Consider the following 10,049-nt stretch of genomic DNA (forward strand, 5'->3'; position numbering starts at 1 on the left):
AAAGAAAAGGTTAGAGTCTTTAGGAGGGGAATGTGTTTAAGTAAATTTAAACTCTAGTGAAAGAATGGGAAGAATAAGGTTGTTTAAAGATGGTTCTAGTTAAAGAAAAGAAAAGAAAGAAAAGGAAAGTCTAGCAAAATGCTTATATGTCTTAAGAATAAGAAGAAAAGAGAACCATAGCAAATAAGTTAGAATCCCCCATTCCACTAGAAAGATCTTATAAGAAACCTCTCCTAAGACTTTAAAACCAAAAGAGAAAAGGAAGAAAAAGAAGAAAAGAAGTTAAAGGGTAGCACTAGGATCAATTGGGTTTAGATTGATAGGATAAACACTTTGGGTGCCTTAGGGTAGACAAGATTTTGTTCTTGTATGTGTCTAAGTGTTCTTACCTTTAGCATTCTTCTAAAGCTCAATCCATTTTTTATGAGAGAACCTTGATATTGATAAGCCCTACTCTAAAAGAGACCATCATTGTCTCTAAACCTTTTACTGCCAAGCCAAATGAGTTTAAGCATTGCATAGAATTGATTCATGTTCTTGATTAATGAATGTTAAAGGAAATGGTTGATTTGAATGCATGTGGATGTCTAAGGCTCAAATCAGTGAAGGTTGTGATATGCTTGTCTAAAGTCTTTAAGTATAGCTCATTCAACTTGCATCATAGTACTAGTAACTTGGACACTGATTCTAGATAGTCTATTTGCAAGCTTTAGGAGCTGAGATCCCACTTTCAAACCTCACCTACCTTCTTTTGTCTTGATTATTTGCTTGAGGGCAAGCAAAGACTAAGTTTGGGGGTGTTGATGTTCATATATTTTACCTTGTTTTCCCTTAGTTTATTCACAATTTTTGCATCTTTTGCTATCCATTTAGGCCATTATTGTGTAGCTTTAGGACTAATCATGCATTAGAGTTGAAACATGATTTATATAGTGGTGTGAATGATGATGTATGCAATGGTGAGATATGAATGGAATGATGGATGGGTGTTTCAATTCCCCTTATGCTATTGCAGTACAAGAGGTATCAATCCTAAATGAGTGTTTGTGAACAATTAAGATATGCATATGAATCTAAGTTAAGACAAATGTAAAGATTGTTTGTCACTAACAATCCTAGGAAGAAAATGTAAAATGCAGAAAATAAACTACAAGAACTAACAACTAGATGCAAATGAAACTGAATGATTGAAACAGTGATAAAGCAAGAACAGAAACAGAGACTACTACTAATGAACTAATGCAAGATAATTAATGAACTGAAAACTAAATGTATGCAACTGGAATGAAACAGGAATGAAACAAGACAAGCACAAATCATAGACACAGAGTTCTGGGGATGAACTCGAGCAGCACTCGACCGAGTGTAGGTCGAGTGGGTGGTCGAGCTAGACTAGACGCAGAAACAGAGCAATGCAATAAAAACAGAGTAATGCTAAATCCAATCAAACAACAAGCAAGCAACAGGATTAAGACTAAGATTTCAATAAACAAAGAAGGTCCTGAGGATGGATTCATGGGATGGACTAATCATTGTGGTTATCTAACTTGGTCAACAAATCTCAAGCAAACTTTGAGCTAACCTCTAGACATATTAATCTAAGACAAGTTTCTCCCACTCTCATGGTCAAGAAACAATCAAACCTATGCAATTCTAGACTTGTTCTCACACAGTAAAGAATCTACACAAGCAGGCATTAAGCAATACATCTCAAACCAAACAAGACCTCTAATCTCTTAGCAAGCCTAATGGTAAGCTCTAGATCTAGCCTTATCTATGCTTCCTAAACATTGGTGTGATGCTAAGAAGCTTGAAATCAGACTCTACCCTCTCAGATATAGAATCAGCATTAAGATCATCTACCCTAGAAGAGATCTACAACAATCAAGCTTGACCAAGTCACACAAACCACAAGATCAATCCATCCTAACCCATCCTCAAGATCCTAAGGAAACTACTCACAACAATACATGGTGATCAAAGTCAAAAACCCAGAAAATATTGAAACTTGCATTATTAGAAAGATTAAACAAAGATCTTCAATATTGATGAAAGGATGAAACTCAAATTCTCAATATCTTGAAAGTTATAGAACCAACAAAATATAAGAATCTAGTCTTCTTTCATAAGGAAGTACAAGATCTTAAAAATAAAAATGCAAAAGGAATAAAACTAAAAAAGGTAAAAACTAGGTTTAGGGAATATCTAAAAAGTTGCATACTTTGGTGGCTGCAGGTACAAGGCCTTATATAGGTCAGGAGGTGGAAGCCCTAAAAATAGAAAAAGTCAAAGTAGTCAACGGCTCGGTCAACTCGACCAGTGCTCGTCGAGTCCATGGTCGAGCTGGCTTCTCTCGTGCACACTCTACTCGGTCGAGTCCATCTACCCACTCGGTCGAGTGCTTGGTCGAGTTGGACTCTGGACCTTGGTTCTTCAGCCTTAACTCTCTTGCTTTCCCTTCAAGATTGCTTCACTTCTCCTCAGGATTGTTTCCATGCTCCTTAAGCTCCAAAATCACCTGTTTATGCATGAAAAGATGCAAATGCAATGCAACTAAACTCTAATGCATGATTAGTCCTAAAGCTACACAATAATGATGAAAATGGCTAGCAAAAGATGCAAAAGATGTGAATAAACTAAGGGAAAACATGGTAAAATATATGAACATCAACACCCCCAAACTTAGTCTTTGCTTGCCCTCAAGCAAATAAACAAGACATAAGAAGGTAGATGAGGTTTGAAAGTGGGATCTCAGCTCCTAAAGCTTGCAAATAGACCATCTAGAATCAATGTCCAAGTTACTAATACTATGATGCAAGTTGAATGAGCTGGAATTAAAAATTTTAGACAAGCATTTCACAACCTTTACTGATTTAAGCCTTAGATATCCACATGCATTCAAATCAACCAATTCCTTTAACATTCATTAATCAAGAACATGAATCAATTCTATGCAATGCTTAAACTCATTTGGCTTGGTAATAAAGGGTTTTGAGACAATGATGGTCTCTTTTTTTTTTTTTTTAGAGTGGGGCTTGTCAATATCAAGGTTCTCTCATAAAAATGGATTGAGCTTTAGAAGAATGCTAAAGGTAAGAACACCTAGACACATACAAGAATAAAGCCTTGTCTACCCAAAGGTACCCAAAGTGTTTTATCCTATCAATCTAAACCCAAATGATCCTAGTGCTACCCTTTAACTTCTTCTGTTCTCTTTCACCCTTTTCTCTTTTGGTTTTCAAGTCTTAGGAGAGGTTTCTTAATTGATCTTTCTAGTGGAATGGGAATTTTTTTCTTATTGCTATGGTTCTCTTTTCTTCTTATTCTTAAGACATATAAGCTTTTTGCTAAACTTCACTTTGCTTTCTTTTCTTTTCTTTAACTAGAACCATCTTAGATAACAATTTTTACTTCCCATCCTTTCACTGGACTTTAGCTTTTGCTTAAACTCATTCCCCTCCTAAAGACTCTACCCCTTTTTTTTTTTTTTCTTTCTCTTTTCTTTCTTTTCTTTTCAAAACAGCCAAGTTCCAAACCCAACAAGTGAACCACCTAGTCCTATCTAGTTTGAAAAATGCAAACTAGAACTACACAAGGTTTTACTCTTGTCAGTTCAAACCTAACACTTTCTACCAAGCTCAATCCCAAAAATAGGCCTCACACACACAAGAATAAACATGGCTTGAAAGAAGGTTTGGTTGGGGTAGGGAAACTGATTTAAAAGTGAAATCAGCTACTTGGATCAACAAGAGTGGCAAAAGGAGAAAGATGATCCAAATAAGTATATGGTATCCATGAGTTTAAAGCAATGCATACATTGATAATTAACAGTCAATATTAGGTTCTTATAGATAGGAAATGGCATCAAATCACAACATGCTTCAATTTAGACCAAATGCAATTCAGGAATTCAAGGCTTGGTTCAATCTTATGCTTCTAACCACTCAACTAGCATCAAAGTACTATTAACTTGGGCATTGATCCTAGTCTAGTGAATTAAGCAAGCTAACAAGGAAAAACTCATCATAGATCCCTAATGCAAAATGTCCTATATGATAAATAAAATACTTAAATATGCAATGCAAACTACATGAACACTCTTTTTTTATAAAGATTTTTGCAAAAAAATTTCAAATTTTTATGGTTTTCCTATGCCTTAGATGATTATGCAAGTGCTAACATGATGATGATAAAAATTTGAAATAAGAAAACAAAACACAACATCAAATGCTATCTCAAACCCTCCCCCAAACTTAAATCACACAGTCCCTTGTGTGAAAGAAATTTGGTTGAGGATTCAAGACTTAAAACAAAACACAACATATGAAATGCTATGGTATATACAATGGTAAGGTGATAATGTTACCTCAAGGATTGGAGAAGAAGCTGTCCACATCCTCCTGCATACTATCAAAGGTGTAGCTGGGGTCCTGCTGGTGACTGGAGGAAGGTGATTGGGGCAGCTCGACAATGCCAATCGACCGTGACTCGGTCGAGTGCATGTCCGAGTGGGGGGGTCGAGCTGGACCGCGAGTCTCCATATCTTGAGTCTGGTACTGCTGGTACTGATGGTATAGTGCTGGATCCATAAAGTATTGGGGTGGTATGGGGGGGTAACCTGGATAGCCTGGATAAGCAGCTGGAGGTGGGAAGCCAAATGGTGGTCTAGGCTGGAACTCGGTCGAGTGGCTCCAAGGTGCTCGGTCGAGTGGGTGCTCGAGTGACCCGGTCGAGTGCCTCGAAAACTGTTGTTCTCGGGTACTTGAGCTCCTCTTCCTCTGATTTGGCTCATACATTGAAGCCCTAGCTGGTTCCACAGGGTTTGCAACTCTTGAAAGTGCTCTAGTTGAGCCACTCCTCCTCAAAGGGCTTGATGGAGTTGGTGAAGAGTTTCCACTCTTCAAGTCAGCAACTTCCTTCTTCAGGCCTCTAATGGACTTAGCCATGTTGGTCACCTTCTTCTTGAGCTTGTCAAACCTCTTCCCATGCCATTTGTTCCACTTTTGCAGCAATGTCAACCTCTTGCTATGCTCTCTCACTCCTCTACTATCCCTTGGATTGGGCTCATAGTTCTCAAAGTAGAACTGCTCCTCTCCATCACCCATCTCTACATCTCCAACTGCATCAACTCTAGGCTGTACTACTCCATCAAATAAGTACTCATCAGCTGGCCAAAAATCAATGTTGGCTCCTTCTTGAATGGTAGTGAGCTCTTTGTTTGGTAGGATCACTTGTTTCTTCCCAACTGTTGGCAGCTCAAAGTTAAAGATATGGTTTCCTTGATGCATCTCCTTGGCTAGGATGAGTGTAGAGGTTAGGTAGCTGGAATCAATCCATCTTGGTGAGACCCCTTCTCCTCTAAGTGGAATGTTAGCAGCTTGAAGAATTGGAGTAATGATGCCTCCAATGGTAAGTGCTCCTCTTGAACCCTTGTTCTCAAGCTTGCCTACCCAACTTCTCAAATATATCATATTGTATATCAGCACCATTACAAGATCAGTCTCCACAGTGCTACCAAGGATGATGGTTCCATTCCTTGCTTGAAGAAGAACTCCATTGAGAGCCAAGTCAATCATCTTTAGCTCTCCCTCATTGATGTTTCTAGTTTCCTTCCTAGCAAAGAAGGTGTTGGCAAGAGCTTTGTGGTAGTACCTCAAGACTGGGCTCCTAATCCTTGAGCTCTTGGAGTTGGAGGATGAGTAGAGCTTGTTATCCCCAATGGTTTCCCACACAGCATACAGTTCTTCTATTGGAACCATCAAGCTCCTATTGCTCCCAACCTCAAAACCAAACACATCAGCCAGCTTCTTCATTGAGAGCTCATGCTTCTTCCCTTTGATTGTGAAAGAAATGAGACCAGCTCCTACTACAGCATCCTTCCTCACATATGTGTGCAGCTTGACAGTGGCTAGGAACTCACAGCTTTCCTCTCTATACCCCTCCATACAAAGCCCCATGAACTTGGTAAGGCTGCTCTTCTCAAAGAGACACTCCACATCTTCATCAATGGCAAGCTTCTCCATGGTCTCCTTATGTGGATATCTGGTTCCCAAGAACTCCATCCTCATGAAAGCATCATAAAGCTGCTTCTTTGACAATCCACAAGACTCAGCTTCTCCATCATCCATTAGTTCTTCTTCCTCACTTTCTTCTTCCTCACTCTCACTTTCACTCCCCTCTTGTTCAACCTCAACAGCTGGCCTCTTTCCTTTGGCCCTTGCTCTCCTCATAAACTCACTGAGTGTTGGCTCCCTTTCCTCCTCTGATTCAGTTCTCTCAGGATCTTCCTCAACAGCTGGGTTTCCGGAACTCGCACGCTGGCTTGGTCGGTCACTCGGACGGCCACTCGGTCGAGTGCATGCTCGAGTGGGACGTCGAGTGGACCTTCCAGCATCCTCTCTTGATTCTAAATCAACATCATGACGACCCTTAGAGATTGCAGCTGCTTGCTTGGACTTCTTAGTGATCTTGGAAGACATTTTTGAACAAAAACTGAGAGGAATAAACTCAAAGCTTAAAGTTAATAGGTTAGTGACCCAAAAACTAGAAAGAACTAAGCTTTGAGCAAAAGATGAACTTGAGAGAGACTTTAAAGCTTGAATTTAGATATTTTGAGCAAATGAGAGAGTGTGAGAGGTATGATCTCGTGCTAGGAGTATATAAAGAAGCTAAGGGGACAAGGAGATAAGGGTGGAGCGTCCATACCATTCAAATTTGAAATGGGAATCTTTGACCTGCTTTTTGGCTACCACTCGACCCCACACTCGACCAGCATGTGGTCGAGCTCCTTGACCAATTTGAAATTTCAAAATTTTTCTTCCTTTTCTCCCTCCACTCGATCGTTCTAGAAGCTTGGAAACGAAATGGGCCTTAATCCTTACCCAGCTCGATCGAGTACCTCTCGTGGCCTGGTCGAGTGGGCTTGCGAACCTCCTTGCCCAAGTCCAAATCTCTTCTTACCCAACTACATTCTTAATAAAAAAACCTGTCTAACAAAAACATAAAAGAAAACACATCAAAACTACTAACAAATTAAACCATATTTACAAAGGATACCTTAGGGACTTCCTCCCTAGTGAGCTTGTTTAAAGTCACTAAGCTTGACTTTGATTTCCTTCTTAGACTTGATCTAGATACCAAGGAGGTGATGAAATCCTCCCTGGAACCTCTTGGTCACTGTGAAGTTGATCCTTGATCACCTCACCCTTAGCACACAAACCATATTTCTTCTTGATTTTGAGCCTTGGTCTTGCTTTCCTCAAAGACCTCTTGTTCAGCTTTACTTGAAGATCCTCAACCATACTAGTCAACTCTTGAACTGACCTCTTAAGCTTTTCCACAGAATCCTCTTGAAGTGGGAGCTCAGCTTTTGGAGTTGCCTTATCACTTAACCCTTCTTGACCACCTTTGTCCTTGATAGTAAAAGGCTGGTCATCAATGGTGGGAAGGTTGGTTGGATTGTAGATATTGAACTTCATAACTACATCTTCATCAATGTTCAAGGACACAAGACCTTCCTTGACATCAATAACTGCTCCAACAGTAGCTAAGAATGGCCTCCCTAGTAAGATTGGATCTTCAGGCTCCTTGTCCATCTCTATCACCACAAAGTCAGTGTGGATCCTTGCTCTTCCTATCTTGATTGGGACATTCTCTAACCTCCCAACTACCTCTCTATTTGTCCCATCAGCTCGGCACACATGGAGTTTAGTAGATTTGAAGTCAGTTCTCCCAAGCTTTTGAGCTATGGAATATGGCATGACACTTGTTGAAGCTCCCAAATCACAAAGGCATTGATTGTAGTGGAGGTAACTGATTGTGCAAGGCAAGTAGAATGGCCCTGGATCCTTAAGCTTTATTGGAATGATCACTCCTCCAAGGTTCTCAAGATCCTTCTCATCTTGAGCTTCAGCCTTCTTCTTTGACAAATAAAGCAAAAAGTCTTTGTAGAGAGGATATGGATCATACTGTTCCAAGGCAGGTCCTCTCTCCTCTTCTTGGTAAGCAATGGTGATCTCTTGTATGGCCAACACTTCCTCAACCACAGCTTCTTCAATCACAACCACTTCCTTCAAAGCCTTCTCTTCCTCTTGTTGCTTAGCCATCATCTCCTTTCTCTCAATGATTTCCCTAAGCTCCTTAATCTTTTGTGCTTTGAAACGTCCTGGGAATGGAAGAGGTGGCTTGTAAGCAGGAGGAGTGTACTTAGCAGGCTTGACAGCTTCTGACTGTCCAGCTCGATCGACCACTCTAGCACGCACTCGGTCGAGTGGCTGCTCGAGTCCATGGTCGAGCTCAGGTGCGAGCTCCAATTGCTTGTTACAAACATCACTTGGGGCTTCAGTAACTAATGAATTCCCCCAAACTTGAACTGCACTGTCCTCAGTGGCTTCTTCCTCATGAACTTGAATGGCTTTGGCTGTGAACTCCCTTGAATTTTGGACAGCTTTTCCAGGGAGTTGGTTGGGTTTTGGAGCTGAAGAAGAGGCTATGTTACTCTCCATGTACTTAACTCTGGAATTCAGACCCTCAAACTTCATATTCAGATCATTGTATTGAGATGTGAGCCTTTGGTTTAGCTCAGCAAACTGTTTGGCTTCCTCTATCTTCCCTTGTGTTTGACCAATCAACAGCTGTTGTACCATGGCTCTAAGGTCTTGTTCCTGGCCTTGGTTAGTCTGAAACCCTGGTGGGGGACACAACTGGGGCTGGAACACCTGTTGCTGTTGTTTGGGGACATAGTTTTGGTGCTGTTGAGGCTGTTGAGGAAGGTAGACTTGATCTTGTGGGTTGGCCACATTTGTGCTCCTATAGGACAGATTATTGTTCCTAAACCCTCCTTCGTTATAACCCTTGAAACCTCCTTGGTTTTGCATATAGCACAACTCAGCAAACTCATTCTCTCCCTCTTGAACTGGAGCTCCTCTTCACTAACAAAGTGAATAGACTTTTGCTGACTTAACAAGATCCTATCAAGCTTTTCATTCACCATTTTCAGATCCTTCTTGTACTTGTCTTCTTGATCAGTTGATGATGACCTTATGGTTCTGTCATAGTCCTCATTGTAGTTCCCATCAGACTGTGCAAGGTTCTCTACTAACTCCCAGCCTTCTTCCACATTCTTATTGAGGAAGTTTCCATTGGAGGCTGTATCAAGAAGCATTCTGAACTTGGGAAGCACTCCTCTATACAATGTGCTCAACAAAGACTCCACACTAAAACCATGGTGAGGACACTGAGTTTGGTATCCCTTGAATCTCTCCCAAGCTTCACAAAAGCTTTCATTACTCCTTTGAGCAAATCCAGAGATCTCATTCCTTAGTCTTGCTGTCCTAGCATTGGAGAAAAACTTGGCCAAGAAAGCCTTCTTGCATGCATCCCAAGTAGTGATTGCACCAGTAGGGAGAGTCTTTTCCCATAAATGAGCCTTGTCCCCAAGTGAGAAAGGGAACAACCTCAGCTTGAAACCATCTTCACTTACTCCATTGATCTTGGTAAGACCACAGATTCTGTCAAACTCATCAAGATGATCTAGTGGATCCTCCATAGGCAATCCATGGAATTTATTGGCCTGAATCATTGAGATCAATCCACTCTTGATCTCAAAGTTGTTATTGGCAACAGTTGGTGGCACAATGCCAGCTCTTTGGTTGTGAGTGTTGGGTGCATCTCCAGCACCAATGTTCCTTGGTCTCTGAACCTGATCCTGTTGATCCATAGCTACTATAACCTCTTGTTGTTGCTGAACAACTCTCCTTTGCTTAGCTCCTAAACTCTTGGTCTTGTTGTTGATGTTGTCAATAGGCCTAAGAAGATTGTCCTTTCCTTTAGACCTTGTGTGCATTAACAGACACAAACGATTTTTGCTAGGCAAGCGACTGAGAAAATGATGGTTATAGAGATCCGGCTTCTGGCTCGAGCAGGTGCTCGATCACGACACGGTCGAGTGGTGGTCGAATGACTGGTCGAGTGGTACCTGAAATGGAACTTCAACCCAGAAACAGAAGATTCGAGTACAACAACCTCACAAGCGTATAAAAGAACTTAAT

At 40.8% G+C, this 10,049-nt stretch overlaps 1 non-coding gene across 1 annotated transcript; it reads left to right on the forward strand.

Moving 5' to 3' along the window:
• The first annotated feature begins 9,218 nt into the window (after positions 1–9,218).
• Positions 9,219–9,325, forward strand: LOC147947533 (small nucleolar RNA R71). Its single transcript, XR_015595593.1, has one exon. It is a non-coding gene; the product is annotated as a small nucleolar RNA R71 (small nucleolar RNA).
• The last annotated feature ends 724 nt before the right edge of the window (positions 9,326–10,049 follow it).

This window comes from Camelina sativa, chromosome 3, assembly GCF_030686135.1.
Source record: "Camelina sativa cultivar CO46 ecotype springtype chromosome 3, ASM3068613v1".
Classification (NCBI taxonomy): Eukaryota; Viridiplantae; Streptophyta; class Magnoliopsida; order Brassicales; family Brassicaceae; genus Camelina; species Camelina sativa.